Source organism: Papio anubis, chromosome 14, assembly GCF_008728515.1.
Source record: "Papio anubis isolate 15944 chromosome 14, Panubis1.0, whole genome shotgun sequence".
Classification (NCBI taxonomy): Eukaryota; Metazoa; Chordata; class Mammalia; order Primates; family Cercopithecidae; genus Papio; species Papio anubis.
This window is the reverse complement of record NC_044989.1, coordinates 48344219-48361804: the sequence shown is the minus strand read 5'-3', so window position 1 is coordinate 48361804 and position 17586 is coordinate 48344219. Positions and strand designations below refer to the sequence as shown.

The 17586-nt window shown below is 40.6% G+C and overlaps 1 long non-coding RNA gene across 2 annotated transcripts; it reads right to left on the bottom strand.

Annotated features, from left to right (window-relative positions):
* Positions 1-4018: 4018 nt before the first annotated feature.
* Positions 4019-13611, bottom strand: LOC108581629. Of its 2 annotated transcripts, none has more exons than XR_002516630.2 (4): positions 12602-13611; positions 11539-11705; positions 7238-8809; positions 4019-6520 (listed from the first exon to the last, which is right to left on the bottom strand). It is a non-coding gene; the product is annotated as an uncharacterized LOC108581629 (long non-coding RNA). The 2 variants fall into 2 exon arrangements; XR_001894091.3 differs by having other exon boundaries at positions 7238-7363.
* Positions 13612-17586: the final 3975 nt, after the last annotated feature.

Here is a 17586-nt window from a genome sequence, read left to right as displayed (position 1 = left end):
TAAAAATGTTGAATATTGGCCCCCACTCTCTTCTGGTTTGTAGAATTTCTGCTAAGAGATCCACTGTTAGTCGATGGGCTTCTGTTTGTGGGTAACCCGACCTTTCTCTCTGGCTGCCCTTAACATTTTTTCCTTCATTTCAACTTTGGTGAATCTGACAGTTGTGTGTCTTGGAGTTGCTCTTCTTGAGGAGTATCTTTGTGGCGTTCTCTGTATTTCCTGAATTTAAATGTTGGCCTGCCTTGCTAGGTTGAGGAAGTTCTCCTGGATAATATCCTAAAAGATGTTTTCCAACTTGATTCCATTCTCCCTGTCACTTTCGGGGACAGCAATCAGACGTAGATTTGGTCTTTTCACATAGTTCCATATTTCTTGGAGGCCTTGTTCATTTCTTTTTACTCTTTTTGTCCCTAAACTTCTCTTCTCGCTTCATTTCATTCATTTGATCTTCAATCACTGATATCCTTTCTTCCTTGATCAAATCAGGTACTGAAGCTTGTGCATGAGTCATGTAGTTCTCATGCCATGGTTTTCAACTCGATCGGGTCATTTAAGCTCTTCTCTATGCTGTTTATTCTAGTTAGCCATTCATCCAATCTTTTTTCAAGGTTTTTAGCTTCTTTGCAATGGGTTCAAACATCCTCCTTTAGCTTGGAGAAGTTTGTTATTCCCAATCGTCTGAAGCCTTCTTCTTTCAATTTGTCAAAGTCATTCTCCATCCAGCTTTGTTCCATTGCTGGCGAGGAGCTGCATTCCTTTGGAGGAGAAGAGGTGCTCTGATTTTTAGAATTTTCAGCTTTTCTGCTCTGGTTTCTCCCCATCTTTGTGATTTTATTTACCTTTGGTCTTTGATGATGTTGATGTACAGATGTGGTTTTGGTGTGGATGTCCTTTCTGTTTGTTAATTTTCCTTCTAACAGTCAGGGCCCTCAGCTGTAGGTCTGTTGGAGTTTGCTGGGGGTTCACTCCAGACCCTGTTTGCCTGGATATCACCAGTGGAGGCTACGGAACCACAAATATTGCAGAACGGCAAATGTTGCTGTCTGATCGTTCCTCTGGAGGCTTCCTCTCAGAGGGGCACCCGGCCATCTGAGGTGTCAGTTGGCCCCTACTTGGAGGTGCCTCCCAGTTAGGCTACTCGGGGATCAGGGACCCACTTGAGGAGGCAGTCTGTCCATTCTCAGATCTCAAACTCCATGCTGGGAGAACCACTACTCTCTTCAAAACTGTCAGACAGGAACATTTAAGTCTGCAGAAGTTTCTGCTGCCTTTTGTTCAGCTATGCCCTGCCCCCAGAGGTGGAGTCTACAGGGGCAGGCGGGCCTCCTTGAGCTGCGGCGGGCTCCACTCAGTTCAAGCTTCCTGGCCACTTTGTTTACCTGCTCAAGCTTCAGCAATGGCGGGCGCCCCTCCCCCAGCCTCTCTGCCACCTTGCAGTTGGATCTCAGACTGCTGTGTTAGCAGTGAGCAAGGCTCCATGGTCGTGGGACCCTCTGAGGCAGGTGCAGGATATAATCTCTTGGTGTGCTGTTTGCTAAGACCATTGGAAAAGCGCACTATTAGGGTGGGGGTGACCTGATTTTCCAGGTGCTGTCTGTCATGCCTTCCCTTTGCTAGGAAAGGGAATTCCCTGACCCCTTGCGCTTCCTGGGTGAGGCGATGCCTGGCCCTGCTTTGATTCACAGTCTGTGGGCTGCACCCACTGTCCTGCACCCACTGTCCAACCCATCCCAGTGAGATGAACCCGGTACCTCAGTTGGAAATGCAGAAATCACCTGTCTTCTGCATCGCTCACACTGGGAGCTGTAGACTGGAGCTATTCCTATTCGGCCATCTTGGAACCTCCCCCTCAAGAAAACTTTCCTTGTAAGCTATTTACAGCTTTCAACAATTGAGTAAAGTATACCCCTGTGGACACAATTTGGAGCGTATTTGTTTCTCCTACCTGCTTTCTCCAGAATTTGGAAACTATTTCTAAGTATTCTTAATTCATGGCAATATAGTTATTTGCATAAGTGCAATAAGAATCTGTTTTCTTTTGCAACAGGACACAGTTGGAAAAATTGGTTATTTTATGAAGACTTTGTCTGGAATGGCATGTTTTCCTTTGAGGACTCAAATTTGATTTATAGAGCCAATAAAAGCTCCTTGGGGAACCAGCCTCGTACCTTGCCTAAAACAGTCCCTGTACAAGGTTTCTGACCTCTTGTAAGTAAAGAATGTCACTTTCTAACAGGCCCAGGAGCTCCAGGTTATCTTGGGACCCCAAGAGGAGAGGAATTTACTCAATTCATAGGTATTTGAGGGCACAAACCCACGGCTGGCCTTGGCTTTAAAAAAGTCTTTTCTGAGATTCCTTCTACGAAACAGAGTTCCATCAAAGCCAATTTACAAAAAGCCTATGTGAAAAAATAATTATTCTTGCTGCACTTTATACAAATAATCAGACCAAGTATAATAAAGCAAATCAGTCTTACCATAATTTGTCTTTAGTAAAAATGGGAAACTGGAGAGAAAAATTATGTTTCAAAAACTATAGTACACTTGTTATTAGATTCTAGTCTCATCAGTTGTTTTTAAGATTGTTTCTGCAATTTAGGCTAACCTTGTTTATTCCTGTGAACCAACCAGTGATCTCTGGCTGCTGCTAAGATAGCTAATGTAAAAACCTGGATCAATATTCTAATCCTGGGCACACATTGGAATCTTCTAGCAACCCCATATCAACTTGCTTCCAACAGTTGCCTAGTTCATGGAAAGCCTTCTAACTTAGTTTACCTGGAGTAATTTTACTTATTTTGCTGTACTGTTGTGAAATATATTGCTGTTGTACTCTTTGTGTAGGGATGCAGGATAAGCTTACTGAATGTTTTCTTAAATTGAACACTTATTAATCTTCCAGATATCACCTTTTGTCAGAATTCAGTGTTTTGAATGGCCCTCGCCGCACCGACACTTTCTGACTGAGCTGCTCTCTACCCTAAACACAAAAGACCCTAATAGTTAGGCAGGAATATAATCGCCCCTATTCAGCCTGAAGAAGTTACAGAAGATGGATCTTCATCCCTGTGCAACCCTTAGGATTAAGGGATCTCCTTTAAAAGGGATGGGGGAAATGTCAGAGGTGTGTAAACCAGAACAACTCCATCTTACATAGGAGCTGGCTAAAATAAGGCTGAAACATCCTGGGCTGCATTCCCAGATGGTTAAGGCATTCTAAGTCACAGGATGAGATTGAAGGTTGACAGAAGATCAGGTCATAAAGACGTTGCCGATAAAATAGGCTGCAGTAGGCCGGGCGCGGTGGCTCAAGCCTGTAATCCCAGCACTTTGGGAGGCGGAGATGGGGCCCGGATCCGCGAGGTCAGGGAAGATAGAGACCATCCTGGCTAACACGGTGAAACCCGTCTCTACTAAAATACAAAAAACTAGCAGGCCCGGTGGCGGGCACCTGTAGTCCCCAGCTACCAGGGGCTGAGGCAGGAAGAATGGTGAACCGGGGAGGCCGGAGCTTGCAGTGAGCTGAGATCGGCCACTGCACTCCAGCCTGGAAGCTGACAGAGGCGAAGACTCCGTCTCAAAAAAAAAAAAAAAAATAGGCTGCAGTAAAGAAGCCAGCTAAAACCCACCAAAACCAAGATGGTGATGAGAGTGTCCTCTGGTTGTCCTCACTGCTACACTCCCACCGGTGCCATGACAGTTTACAAACGCCATAGCAATATCAGGAAGTTGCCCTATAGGGTCTAAAAATGGGAGGCATAAATAATCCACCCCTAGTTTAGCATATCATCAAGAAATAACCATAAAAATGGGCAACAAGTTACCCTCGGGGCTGCTCTGTCTATGGAGTAGCTATTCTTTTATTCCTTTACTTTCTCAATAAACTTGCTTTCACTTTACTCTTTTTTGCATGAGATCCAAGAACCCTCTCTTGGGGTCTGAATTGGGACCCCTTTCCTGTAACAACTTCTTCAGTGAAATAATTCAGCATTGTGAATTGGAAACCAAAAATAAAATTCTAAGCCACCTCCAGCCATCTAAATGGACTTCCTCATCTGCTGCTGTGTTCTAAAATTTAACCTGAAAAACTGGTTCAGGCCATGATGGGAAGTGAGGGTCTGACGTGCCTTTTCATACCCTCCAGCATTAACATCAACACAGACCTAAAGTCTGATAAGAAACATTTACAATTTATTCTCTCTGAAACTTGCTATCTGGAGGCTTCATCTGCATAATAAAAGTTTGATCTCCACAACATCTTATAACCTAGACAATTCCTTTCTATGGATAATAACTCAACCAATTGCCAATCAAAAAACTTTTAAATCTACCTATAACCTGGAAGCCTGGAGTTGTCCTGCCTTTCTGGACTGAACCAATGTATATCTTAAATGTATTTGATTGATGTCTCATGTCTCCCTAAAATGTATAAAGCCAAGCTGCACCCCAACCAACTTGGGCAAATGTTCTCAGGATCTCCTGAGGGCTGTGTCACCAGCCATAGTTACTCATACTTGGCTCAGAATAACTCTCTTCAAATATTTTACAGAGCTTGACCCTTTTCATGGACTGAATTCAACCAGGTAGAAATTGGGTGAAATGCTGTGACTTAATTTGGGAGTAATGAAAATTAGGTATTATTCGCCAGACCTATTTTATAAAAAATTGCAAATCAAGTAGGGCTTTAGTAGGCTGCCCTTGTCTTTCAATCCCGGGAATCCCATAAAGAATGAACCAACATCAAAGATCTCTTTAGAGCAGATCATTCTGATTACCATCTGGCCCAGAGCCTATTCAGGAGCCTCACTCACTTTGCCTCTGGCAATTAATTCCAGGACTTGGCCTGTGCCATCCCCCACACCTTTCCATCCCCATCCTTGGTTGATTTAACTTCAATCATTATCTTATATACACTAATTATCTTTACCTATACTACTAATTACTTACTACTAATTAACTTAACCTAGGACAGAAGCCAGAATTTACTAAAGTTCTTGCAAAGAGCTGCAATAACGTTGTTAGGAAAAAGCTTTTCTCCAGTTTCTCATCAAATGAACACCTCTCTGCAAAGAACATCACATACTTTTAATCACTCTACCAATACAACTTTTAAGGTAGAGATTTGCTTTAAATTCATGTCAAGGTCATCAAATGAAATTCTGAAGAGCTCTCTTGAACATTTTGTAATAATCTATTCCGACTAGAAAGGAGTTTAAGGACCTTTTTAAATTCTTGCAAACACCATTCTCATTTTATTATTTGAGTGAATGTGCCTGGGGCAAACTTCCCTAGTTTAAAAAAAAAAAAATCCCTAGCAGCTCCTTCAAAGCAACCTGTTTCTTTCCTGTACTGGGTCTACATTTTTCACAAGGTTACTCATCTTTAGAATGTGTTTGCTCTTGGTCTTCCCTAAAGAAATATTTTATTCAGCATTTATTGCTTCTTCCATTCCAGAGTTGGGGAGATGCACTGGCCATATGGAAAGAGAGATCAGTAATTTCTGGTGCTTAATGTATAGTACATTTGAGATGGGCTCAAGATTTAAATAAATGAGCCAGCTTGGGGTTAATAACTGTGGAGTCAAATGTGGTTTCATCAGATTGCATTTGAATTTCTAATTCCAGCCCTTCGCTTTCTCCCTGATTCTCTATTCTCAAATGGCAAGGCTGAGAGAATCCCCAGTGCATTCCATCTCTTCAGACCTGAGAAACATCATTCAGAGGAATTATCGTTGCATCTCTCATCACAATTCTGTCCATTTGGAAAAGGGTACAGAGTTCAGGGAGTAGCTTCAACGTGGGCGTGAGCCTTTCTCCAACATTTCCAAACACTTCTATTTCTTTCGTGGCTTACTCTCTGTTTTGCACTTTTATCTCAGCTCTTGCTGAAGGTTGCTCCTGTCCCCAAATTCATTGCCCCTCACCAAGATGACTCACTAAGAGCTGCTCTGAGGAGCACCATGGCAGAGTGGAAAGAGTGGATTCTGGAGATATAGCTGCACTCAAACCCTGGCTCTGCATTTACTGGCTCTGAGACTTTGACCACATCTCTCGCCTCTGTGAACACCAGTTTCCTCATCTGGAAATGAAGTGCATCAGTCCTACATCAGAGTATTATTATCAGAATTAGAATAAATATATGTAAATTCAAGGGGATCTCTGAAGAGATAATTCTGACCTTCCAGCCACAGGAACACATTTACTATTAGGTCTGACCTTATTTTGCTTTTACCCTTCCTAGTTTCAGCTGGGCCTCAAAAGCAAAAAGGCCAAGATCCAACAAGAAAATCTGTTTCTGCTGTATTCTCTTGGCTGCCTAGGAAGACTCTTTTGGCAGGCTTTCTGGTGATCTGTCCAAGCCTGGGGCCTCTCTTTCCTGGAGTTTCCATCACCTTGTTAAGAGGAGAAGAAACTCTAAGCATCATTACGCAGTGCCTGAAAGGCAGTTGCTCTCTTTCTTAATCTGAAGTCCTTTAGTCCTTTCTTTCCCACTTGGTCTCCCAAAGAGACCAATCTGCACACTGTGGGACATAGAATGATATTTATTACAAGGATGACAATAATAATAGCAGCCTCTATTTATTGCCTGCTTACTATTATCAGACATGAGAGACCAAGCACATTATATATTATCTCAATTATTATATAATAGAAACGGCAAATACCAGTGTGGTATAAAAACATTAAAAGGGGTAAAAATGGGTAAAAATCGGTATTTCGTATTGAAAAAATATACAATCCACCAAGAAACTATATTAGTCATGAACTTCCATGCACCTAACAATATAGTTTCAAAAAATATGAAGAGAAAACACTCTAGCATTTTACAAGGAGAAATTGACAGAATGACTATCATGTTAAAAGTTAACACACTTCCCTATAAACCATATTGAAAACACAAAAAAGTATAGCAAGAGTTAATAACATGGTAACAAGTTATGTAGAACTTTGCACTCAACATAGATTACACATTGTTCAGAAACGTGTAGAAAGAGTTACAACTAACCATGTATTAGGCCATAAAGAAAATGTTCATAAATGAAAAGCATTCATATAAGCATATTTATTTTAAAAAATGCAAAAAACTTAGAAATTAACCACAAAAGGATAGAAAAAAAAATTGATTTAATTAGAACATTTAAATGCCTTTTTATAAACGTTTATTGCATGTATCAGTCAGGGTTTAATCAAAGATATTGACCCCTTAAGAAATATATAAATGTGTTATAGAGATTTACCTTATGCAGTTGTGGTTGCTGGTTAAATACTAGTCTCTGTAAGGATGTTGTCATTGCATCTGATGCTGGAGCTGGAAGTCCTCAGGGCAGGCAGTCAAGATGTAAAGTAGGGAGAGCAAGAACAAGCTGGAACCCATAAGCACAAGCTTGAGCCAGTAAGACAGGCAAAAACCTGTGTTTGTACTTCTTGCCTCCGACCTTGGGCATGAAGAAGCCAGGGCCCTTTGTCGTGAAACTAAGCACAAACACACATACTCCTGGCCCAAGAGTCAGATAAGCTGAAGGAGGATCCAGGGGAAGATAGAGCAGTTCCAGTCCTGGCCACTGCCCACACCAACAAGGAAACACACAAGGTATGTGAGTTTCAAAATGGCTATTGCTTCATTTACAGTCTCCAAATCCCCCAGGGGAATCTCCCTTGTAATACAGCCTAACTGGAAATATTCAAGAAAGAGAATGCTGGGAAATGTAGTTTAGCCTAGTCAAGGCAACACATTACAAAGTCACTTCAGTCTATCCTTTGCAAGTTTGCAGTCATACATATCTCCATAGTTAACTTCCAAATAATGGAAATAATAAAGTCATGCTTCTGCCTAACATAATACAATTATCACCATGCAACCAAAAATATGGTCACTCAGGGGTCAGAGACTTTTTCTTAAAGAGCCAGATAGCAAATATTTTAGGTTTTATAGGTCACATGGTTTCTGTTGCAACTATTGAATGCTAGCATTGTATCATGAAAGCAGCCATAGAAAATGCGTAAGTGAATGAATATGACTGTGTTCCAAGAAAAACTTATTTATAAAAATAGATGACCAGCCCATGAACCATAGTTTGTTGAGCCTTGTGTTAATTCTTTTATCAAAAGAGAATAAAAAGTCCTCTTTTTTATTTGGGTGATCTTTTATTCTTCTCCTAACTGATTCACATGTCACCTTTTGACATCTTGTAACTTAAGTATTGAGAAAAAAGTTAACTCAGTATATGTTATGTTAGATAAGATGAGAAAGAAGGAAGAAAACAAAAATATTTGGTTAATATATACATAATATGCACATCGAAGTAAGTATTCACAACTATTATAGTCCTTTTTTTCTGCAATGGTCATGTGGTCATAGCTGGTATTTATAACTGCCTTCTTCTACTACGCATTCATATTTCCTTATCCAGCCGCGTAACTAGTCACAGTTCCTTATCTGTTTCCAAATATATTCCTAAAAGGTCTGGACCATTAACAGTTCTGCTTGAATTGGAGGTTGTTGTAGTTTTACAGTGACTTAATAATCACAAACTATAAGTATACTAAAAGTTTCCCTAGAGGGTCTCCTGCATTCTAGACATAGCCATTCATTCCATGGTAACAACTTAATTTTCCCTTGATAGTCAAGGTCAGTCAACACAACCAGTGTAGTAACCCCTTTGTTGATATGCCGTTGATTCAGTGGCATTAGGAGCTCAAAGTGGCCAAGTGGCAGTCTTCTCAACTGTGAGTTCAATGGAATCACTGTGTCCCTGGTAGAAGCATTTCTTCCTTTGGAACTAAGACTTCTAGAGCAGTAGAGCCTAAAACTGTGGGGATGAAAAAACAAATTGTGCTAGTGGATTACTAGGGATGATCATGAGAACAACAACTTCCATTTCTACCTTTTGCTTCCTAGACTTGTGAAGCTTGCTAGGGTAGAAATAGCACTATAGAATGGATATTGATTTAGAACATTAACCACAACCTGAAGGACCTTGACCCAGTCCCACAAGGTGATGCCACCCAGCTAGTGCCATAACTGAGCCTTTAAAAGACTATTCTACCATTTTAACACATCAATTGCTTCAGAATAATGGGTAACATGGTACAACTAGTGAATTCCACAAGCATGAGTCCATTGCCTCACTTCATTTGCTGTAAAGTGAGCTTCTTGGTTAACAGTGATGCCATTTAGATAAAGTGTTATGACAGTTCAAAATGGTAGTTTTGGCAGAAGCATTTCAAGCAGAAAATGCAATTCCATATTGAGTAAGAACAAAGTGCTCTCCCTTCTGTGATGGAAACAGACCAATGTAATCAACCTGCCACCAGGTAGCTGGCTGATCACCCCAAAGAATAGCGCCATATTGGGGGCTGGCGTTGGTCTCTGCCTTTAACAGAGATTGTGTGCAAACAGGCCCTGGTGAGTGAAAGTTCATGATGCTGAAGCCCAGAGTAACCTTCATTTGTTCATGAACCCTATGGGCGACAACAGGAGTGACTGGAGAAGGCTGCCTGACATCCACAGAACAGATCATCAAAATCCTTCTTTATTGAGTCATCCTTTGGTGAGTACTCATGTAGGACATAAAAATATCTTCATATTCTGTGTCCATTTGCAGAGATCTATTAACGTATCTTTTCTCCACGTATCAGTTTTCCAATTGTGCCTTCCAAGTCCCTGACCATCCAGCCAAACCATTAGCCACACCCATGAACTAATGTAGACTCATATGTCTAGCCATCTATCATCCTAGGCAAAATGAACACCACATGTCCTGTTCAAAATCCCACCTACAGAAAAGATTTCCCTTTAATACAATCTTTCAGGGCTGTCCCAAAGTGGGATTATAGTGTTACAGCTATCCACTTCCAGGTGGTACTTAAATATCATGAAGAATGGGCTGTAAACAAACCTCAAGTGTTTTCTTCCTCAGTCAACTGATCATGGGAACTCCCTGTGAGGCCATAAGTGTGGCTGAGAGAAAGAAGTAAGAAGTAAATGTAGCATCAGTAGAAGACATGGGCATCTGAGCTACTTCCTCATGCAAATTACTTGCGCCTCCAAGACCTGCTTAAATTCAATCTTATTGAAATCATTTCCATTTGGTAATGGAGTGCTTCTGTCTATGTCCAACTTTATGGCTTAGTAGGGCAGACAATACCCACAATAGGCAGCTCAGGCCACATGGTAACTTTATAGCTCAGGGTCACATATTCAGCCTCTGAAGCCCAGTAACAAGTCAAAAGCTGTTTCTCAAAAGGAAAATAGTCACCCCCTGAGAATGGTATGGCTTTACTAAAAAATTCTAAGGGTCTCTGCTGTGATTCACCTATAGCAGCCAGTCAAAAGCTCCCAACAGACTCTCTATGAACCACTAATACTATAAGTACCTTCAGGTCTTCTGAATCACATGGTCCAGTTGGCAGAACAACTTGCATGCCAGCTTGGGCTGTTGTAGAGCTTACTCTTACCCTGGGACCCACATGAAACAGACTGCTTTTCAGGTCACTAAGTAAATGAGTAAAAGCAGTATGTGCAAATGAGAAATATATTGCCTTCAAATGCCAAAGAGACCCAGTAGGCATCATGCCTCTTTCTTAATAGTAACTAAAGCTTGATGCAGCAGTTTGACCTTCATGACGAAGAGAAATCCCTTCATATATCAGATAATTGAACACCTAGAAATTTCACCAAAGTAGCAGGTCCTCGAATTTCGGTGGGATTTATCTTCTGCACTCTCTGGCATCCAAAATGTCTTACTGATGTATCTAAAGTAAGTAGTTGCTACTTTCTGCTCACTATGTCCAATAAGCATAGTATCATCAATTTAAGGATGTCCCATGGAAGAGAAAAGTAAATCAAGGTCTTTGCAGACCAGATTATGACAACGGGCTAAAACACCTGATATACACCTGAGGTAAGACAGTGAAGACGTATTATTGCTACCTTGCCAGATGAAAGTCAACTTCATTTGATGGTCTGCACTAACAGGTATAAAGATAATAGTATGTGCCAGATTAATAGCTGCATACCAGGGATTCGTTAATTTGCTCCAGCAACAAAACTACATCTAGAAAAACAACTACAATGGGAGCCACTACCTGATTAAGTAGTCCATTGTCAATCTGGCTGAATCATAGCCTCTGCATCTTTCAATTCCTTTTAGTGCCACTAATCTCTGCTATTCCTCCAAGAATGCAGTATTGCTTTAAGTTTAGTGTTTTTGTAACTAAACTAAAATGGTTTAATTGCTAAACCAAAATGGCTTCCACTTGGTATTTCCTACCATTATATCCCTCATTCCAGGTGTCAGGAAACCACTACAGGGATTCTGCTAGTTACTGAGTATGTCTATTCTAATTATGCATTCTGGAACTGAGGAAATAAACACACAATGATTTCAGGACATATTGGGCCCACTGTGAGATGGACCTCAGCCATGTATTAGTTCTCTATTGCTGCATTACAAATTATCCTGAAACTTAGAAGCTAAAAAACCAAACATTTATTACCTCCCAGTTTCTATGGGTGAATAGTTTGGGAGTGGCTTACTTGGGTACCTCTGGCTCAAAGACAGGATTGTAGCTAAGCTGTTGCCTGAGGCTGCAGTTTTCTCAAGACGTGATTGTGGATGAAGGATGTCTTTCTGTTTGAGGGCCTCAGTCCCTCACCATACCACATGGGCATCTCCACAGAATTGCTCTCAATATGACAGCATGCTTCCCTCAGTGCAAGTGATCCAAGAGAAGGAAAGAAAGAAAGAGAAAGAGAATGAAACAAAGAGAGAAGTCATAGTCATTTTATAATATAATATGAGAAGGGTTGTCCCATTATTTCTGCATTATTTCTGCCATAGTCTATTCATTAGAAGCAAGTCATTAGGCCCACCCCATACTCAAGGAGAAGAGGTTATACAAGAGCATGAATACCAGGAAATGGGGATTAGGGACCACTTCAGAGGCTGCCTACCACCTTGGGTTATTGAAATAAAAATGAAAGTTGTCAAGTGCAGTGGCTCACACCTATAATCCCAGCACTTTGGGAAGCTGAGGCAAGAGGATTACTTGAGTTCAGAAGTTTGAGACCAACCTGGGCAACATAGCAAGATGCCACCAAAAAGTTTTTAAAAAATTAGCCAGGTGTAGTGGTGCATGCCTGTAGTCCCAGCTACTCAGGAGGCTGAGGTGGAAGGATCACTTGAGCCCAGGAGTTGGAGGCTGTAGTGAGTTATGATCATACCACTGCTCTCCAGCCTGGGCCACAGAGCAAGACCCTGTTTCAAAAAAAAAAAATCATGAATGATTTAGAAATAAATATTAAGAGACAAAATAGCAAAATTCATGAGATCTTAGTACAACACATCATATTTTACAGATTGGAAACTCAAAGTGGGGGAATAGTTACAAATTATTTGCCTCAGGTCATTTAGTTAGTAGCAAAACCAATGCTTAAAACTCAGTCTAATTCCAAAGGCTCATTCTGACTATGACCTCTTCCTCCAAAATGTCCTTTAATTAGGTCAGTTATGCCACTTGGCTTCTGCTTCCTTCCCTGTCTTCCTACTTTTCTCTCCTCTTCCATCAAAGAGAAACTATGCAGAGACTGGTATATTTACCTTGTGGGAACAATTATGAGACATCCTCAAATGTGAGGCTATATTTTTTCAGAGAAGAGACAATTTTAAATAATAACGCATGGCCTATCACACTGAACTGTTCCTTCCCCACTGCTGGTTTTACATCTTTCCTTTACTTTTTGCCATTTGAGCAGGAGCTGGTGACATTGATACTACGATTCAAATACACTTGTTCCTTAGCAACAACAGCTAAGTTGTCTTTGCAGGTACCTCAAGTTTCAGAGCTTCTTAGAACTTCCTCTCTAAAAGGGCCAGAATCCCTTTCAGAACACTAAGTCAAAACTTTAAAACATAATTTAAGTGGTTTAATCACATACCCTTATCCCCTCCCACTCCTTGCTTTTCTCTTTCCCTCTCTCCTAGAGACTGAATCAGTGAGATCTCAGAAATAACTTCTGTAGTCTGGGAAAATGCTGATGTTACACTTGGCTGCCCAAAGAATAGTTTCAGTTCCCACTGGCCACCTACAAATATGAGGCAGCTTGCAAGTTTAGAAAGATCATTTTCTTTATGGAGTTGAAATAAATCTCAGGTCACAAATTAAGGATTGGAAGAAATTAACTTTATCTTTTAATAAACAAACATGATTTACTTTATAAGCCTCATTCCATATAGCAGTAGAAACATAGTGAGTCAATCCAGGGACCTATCTTTGGGATTACATGAGTTTGAGGCATAGGAGGGGAGGCACCATCATCTCTCTGTAACTGCATGTGTTGAGATGTCCATCATTTAGCTGGGCCTTGGTCCCAGAGCCCTTCTCAGCCTCTTGCTCCTGACCACTAGGTCTCTCCAGGCTGGCTCTACCTTGAGTACTTCTGTGCCCCTCTCAACTCTGCTTCTATCCTACCTGGACAGGAAAATTCTACAAGTCTTAAGACTTCCCTGAAAGCAAGATATAATCTTCCTCTTCTCCTAAATCTCTATTCCCATCTGGGGAAGATCTTGCTTCCTTCATACTCCCCAGGAATCGACCTGGGGGCAAACCACAGGACCCCTGCTGAGGAACAAAAAACTGGTCCTGCTTTCTCTCAGATGCTCCTCTTATTCCTCCCCCAGTTCTGGACACTTTATCTAATCTCAGCTAGAAAGGAGGGAGAAAGAACTATCTTTGATTAATCAAGTATTATTCTAAATGTTTTTGCCTTCTTTCTGGACCTAAGCTTTTAAAACTGAAAAGGTAAAATTTTACTCTTTTGTTCTCCAATTTTTCTGCAACAACCTTTCCTAAGACAATCTATATCTCAAGAATGAGGGAAGGGCTGTAAGATTAAAAAAAAAAAAAAAAAAAATCATAGGGAACTTATATCAGTTAATATCAAAGGACTATTCTGTTACAATTAAATATATTATATCCTTATATAAAATTTGTTTCATTTCATTTTATTTTATTTTATTTTTTTAGAGACAGGGTCTCACTCTGTTGCCGAGACTGGAGTATAGTAGTATTGATCATAGTTTACTGTAACCTCATACTCCTGGGCTCAAGAGATCCTCTGGCTCGGCCTTCCAAAGTGCTGGGATTATAGGTGTGAGCCACTGTGCCCAGCCGAAATCTGTTTATTTAAAAGAAATCATAGTCCTTAATTTTCCTTCACTTCTACCTAAAGCAGAAAACTGCCGAGCAGTGCTCTAAGTTTCCTTGGAGTGAAGAAAGTCTGAGACATGGTTTCCAACCTTATAGGTTAATTGTCTCTCCCAGAAAGAAATGTAAAAGTCCCAACTCCCAGTGCCTCAGAATGTGACCTTATTTAAGAATGAGGTTACTGAAGATGTGTTAGTTAGGAAGTCATACTGGAGTAGGGTGAGTCCCTAATCCAATATAACCAACTCTCCTTATAAGAAGAGGAGAAAAAGTGCAGAGACAAAGAGGGAGAAGATAGCTGTGTGACAACAGAGGAAGAGTTTGGAATGACGCATGTATCAGCCAAGGAATGCCAAGGATTCCAGCAAACACAGAAGCTAAATGAGTCAAGGCAGAATTCTTCCCCACAGGTTTCAAAGGAAAATGTAGCTTTAGACTTGACATGACTGGTCCAATAAAGTAAATATGCCAGTCCCTAAGTAGTCTTTCTTGCTGGTGGAAGAAAAACATAGCCCTGTTGACACCTTGATTTTGAACTTCCAGCCTCCAGAACTGTGAGACAGTAAATTTCTGTTGTTAAGCCACCCAGTTTGTGGCACTTTGTTCTAGCAGCCCTCAGAAACTAACTGAAGATTTAAAAACTGAGACATAACAAAGCAGTTATTGAATAATGCACAGAATAATGCCGCGTTAAATTGTGTGGCACTAAGAACTGCAGAGGAAATCCAGAGACTCCCAGCAACAGCCTGATTTCCATCTCCAGACTCGCGCCCAGTCCTCAAGGGTGACTGGTTTTTGTTCATTGTATTGACACAAAGTTTAAGATACCTCCCTGGCCTCTTGTACTCCATGCTCTGGGATCTCCCGATACAAAGCCTGTAATTAAAGGGCAGTCTTCTTAGGGGAAGTGACTCTTGTTTTGAACACAAATGCCACAGACTACTGGGATAAACAAGAAAACCCCTCATATCTAGGGAAGTTATGCTTGCTATGACTGTCAGCCCCAGGATAGGCCCAACCACATGGCTCTGAGTTTTCCCCAGCTAAAGCCTCAATCAACCCTTCCCTTTTTGGGAACACTCCTTAAAGTGAGACCTGTTTTAAATCTTTGTTTGCTTGCCTGAAATCTTGCTGATTGGATTATAATAGTGGATCCTATACATCCTACATGATTTGGTTCTATTGAGTCCTTGTCTACTCTTTGGGGCCATTTGACATGGGCTACTGAATCAGTTGTCTCTACTGGGGCTTCAATGCCCGTCAAATACATAACACATTATCTTCCATATTCCAGGGTTGACCATTCAACATTTTCTGTTGTCAGAAAAGGAAGCAAGAAATAGGGAAGGAAATTGGGCTCAAAGAACAGAATGGTAAAGGTAGAATAAGAAGCCAAATTACAGGTTTAAAAGAGGCTAAAGGAAATAAAAATTGGCTGGGCTTTAGGCTAGTCAGGAGTCATCCTTTTTTGCTCACTTTCCTTCATTGCCTGCTACATCCAGATAATCAGCAGGTCTTATCCATTTTATGTCCAAGATACATCAAGACATATTTCAATCATCTATCCTTTTTTTCCTTTTTTAAAAATTTTTTTTTATTTTTTGCTTTTCATTAACCACAACTTCTTTAGACCAGGCAACTATTCATCTCTGCCCTGGACTACTACTTAAAACCTCCTAACTGGCAAATCTTACTTCCATATAATTCATTCTCTACAAAGCAACCACAGTAATCTCAAATCATGAACAAACTGACTTCTCTTCCCTAATTAAAATTGTTTAGTTTTTATTTTCAGCCAAAATGGAGTAACCGAGATAAGATCTACTCTCCTTCCCTAAGAGATGGGAAAAATGAACAAAATATATAAAATAACTATTTCAGACAGGTAGTACAAGACTGTAATCCCTGGGAGAAGGGAAACAAACAATTGAGTGAGCCCTACAATTGCAGGCAGTTTCTAGTTCATATCACTGGGAGGGGTAAACCAAACAGATCTTCATGAATTTCATAGCTAGAGATCTAGCTGGGCAAGATAAAGATGGCTAGAATTTGTGGAGTAGAGTATTGGAGAAGATACGAGCAGCATAGGGAGAGAGTGCACTCTGAAGGTCTGCAGAGAAATCTCATCAAGTCTCTCTCTGAATATTGATCTATGACATACTTAGAGAATATACCCTAAGCTAGAGAAAGAACCAACTGAAAGGAGTAGGCAGAACAATTCATAGATCTTAAAATAGTTCATGCTTCTACAGCTCAGAGTGAAAAGAACTCAGCAGCAAAAGAAACTATCACTAGAGCAAACAGACAACCCATACAGTGGGAGAAAATTTTTGCAATCTATCCAACTGACAAAGGTCCAATATCCAGAGTCTACAAGGAACTTAAACAAATTGACAAGAAGAAAACCCATTAAAAAATAGGCAAAGGACATGAATAGACGCTTCTCAAAAGAAGACATTCATGCGGCCAAAAAAACTGAGTAAAAGCTCAACGTCACTGATCATTAGAGAAACGCAACCTCAAACCACAATGAGATGCCATCTTACCCAGTCAGAATGGTAATTATTAAAAAGTCAAGAAACAACAGATGCTGGCGAGGATGAGGAGAAAAAGGAATGCTTTTACGCTGTTGGTGGGAATGTAAATTAGTTCAACCATTGTGGAAGATGCTGTGGTGATTCCTCAAAGATCTAGAGGCAATCCCATTACTGAGTATATACCCAAAGGAATATAAATCATTCTATTATAAAGATACATGCATGCATATGTTCACTACAGCACTATTAACAATGGCAAAGATGTGGAATCACCCCAATGTCCACTGATGATAGACTAGATAAAGAAAATGTGGTGCATAAACAGCATGGAATGCTCTGCAGCCATAAAAAGGAATGAGATCATGGCCTTTACAGGGACAAGGGTAGAGCTGGAAGTTGTTGTCCTCAGCAAACTAACACAGGAACAGAAAACCAAACACTGCATGTTCTCACTCATAAGTGGGAGCTGAATGATGAGAACACATAAACAGATGGAGAGGCCTGTCGGAGGGGTGGGTGGAGGGAGAGCATCGGGAAGAATAGCTAATGGATGCTGTGCTTAATACCTAGGTGATGGTTGATCTGTGCAGCAAACCACCATGGCACAGGTTTACCTACTATGTAACAAACCTGCACATCCTGCATATATACCCTGGAACTTAAAAGTTGAAGAAGAAGAAAAAAAAAAAAAAACTCATAGTACATGAGGACTTGAGCAGAGTTCTTGAAAGGGCAACACCTTAATAGTAAGATTAAATTAGCTCTCGCCTAAAGGCTGCTCTGGATCTGCTTTAACAAAGCTTAAAAGTAAGCCTCAAAATAAGCCAAATGAAGCCAAGTAA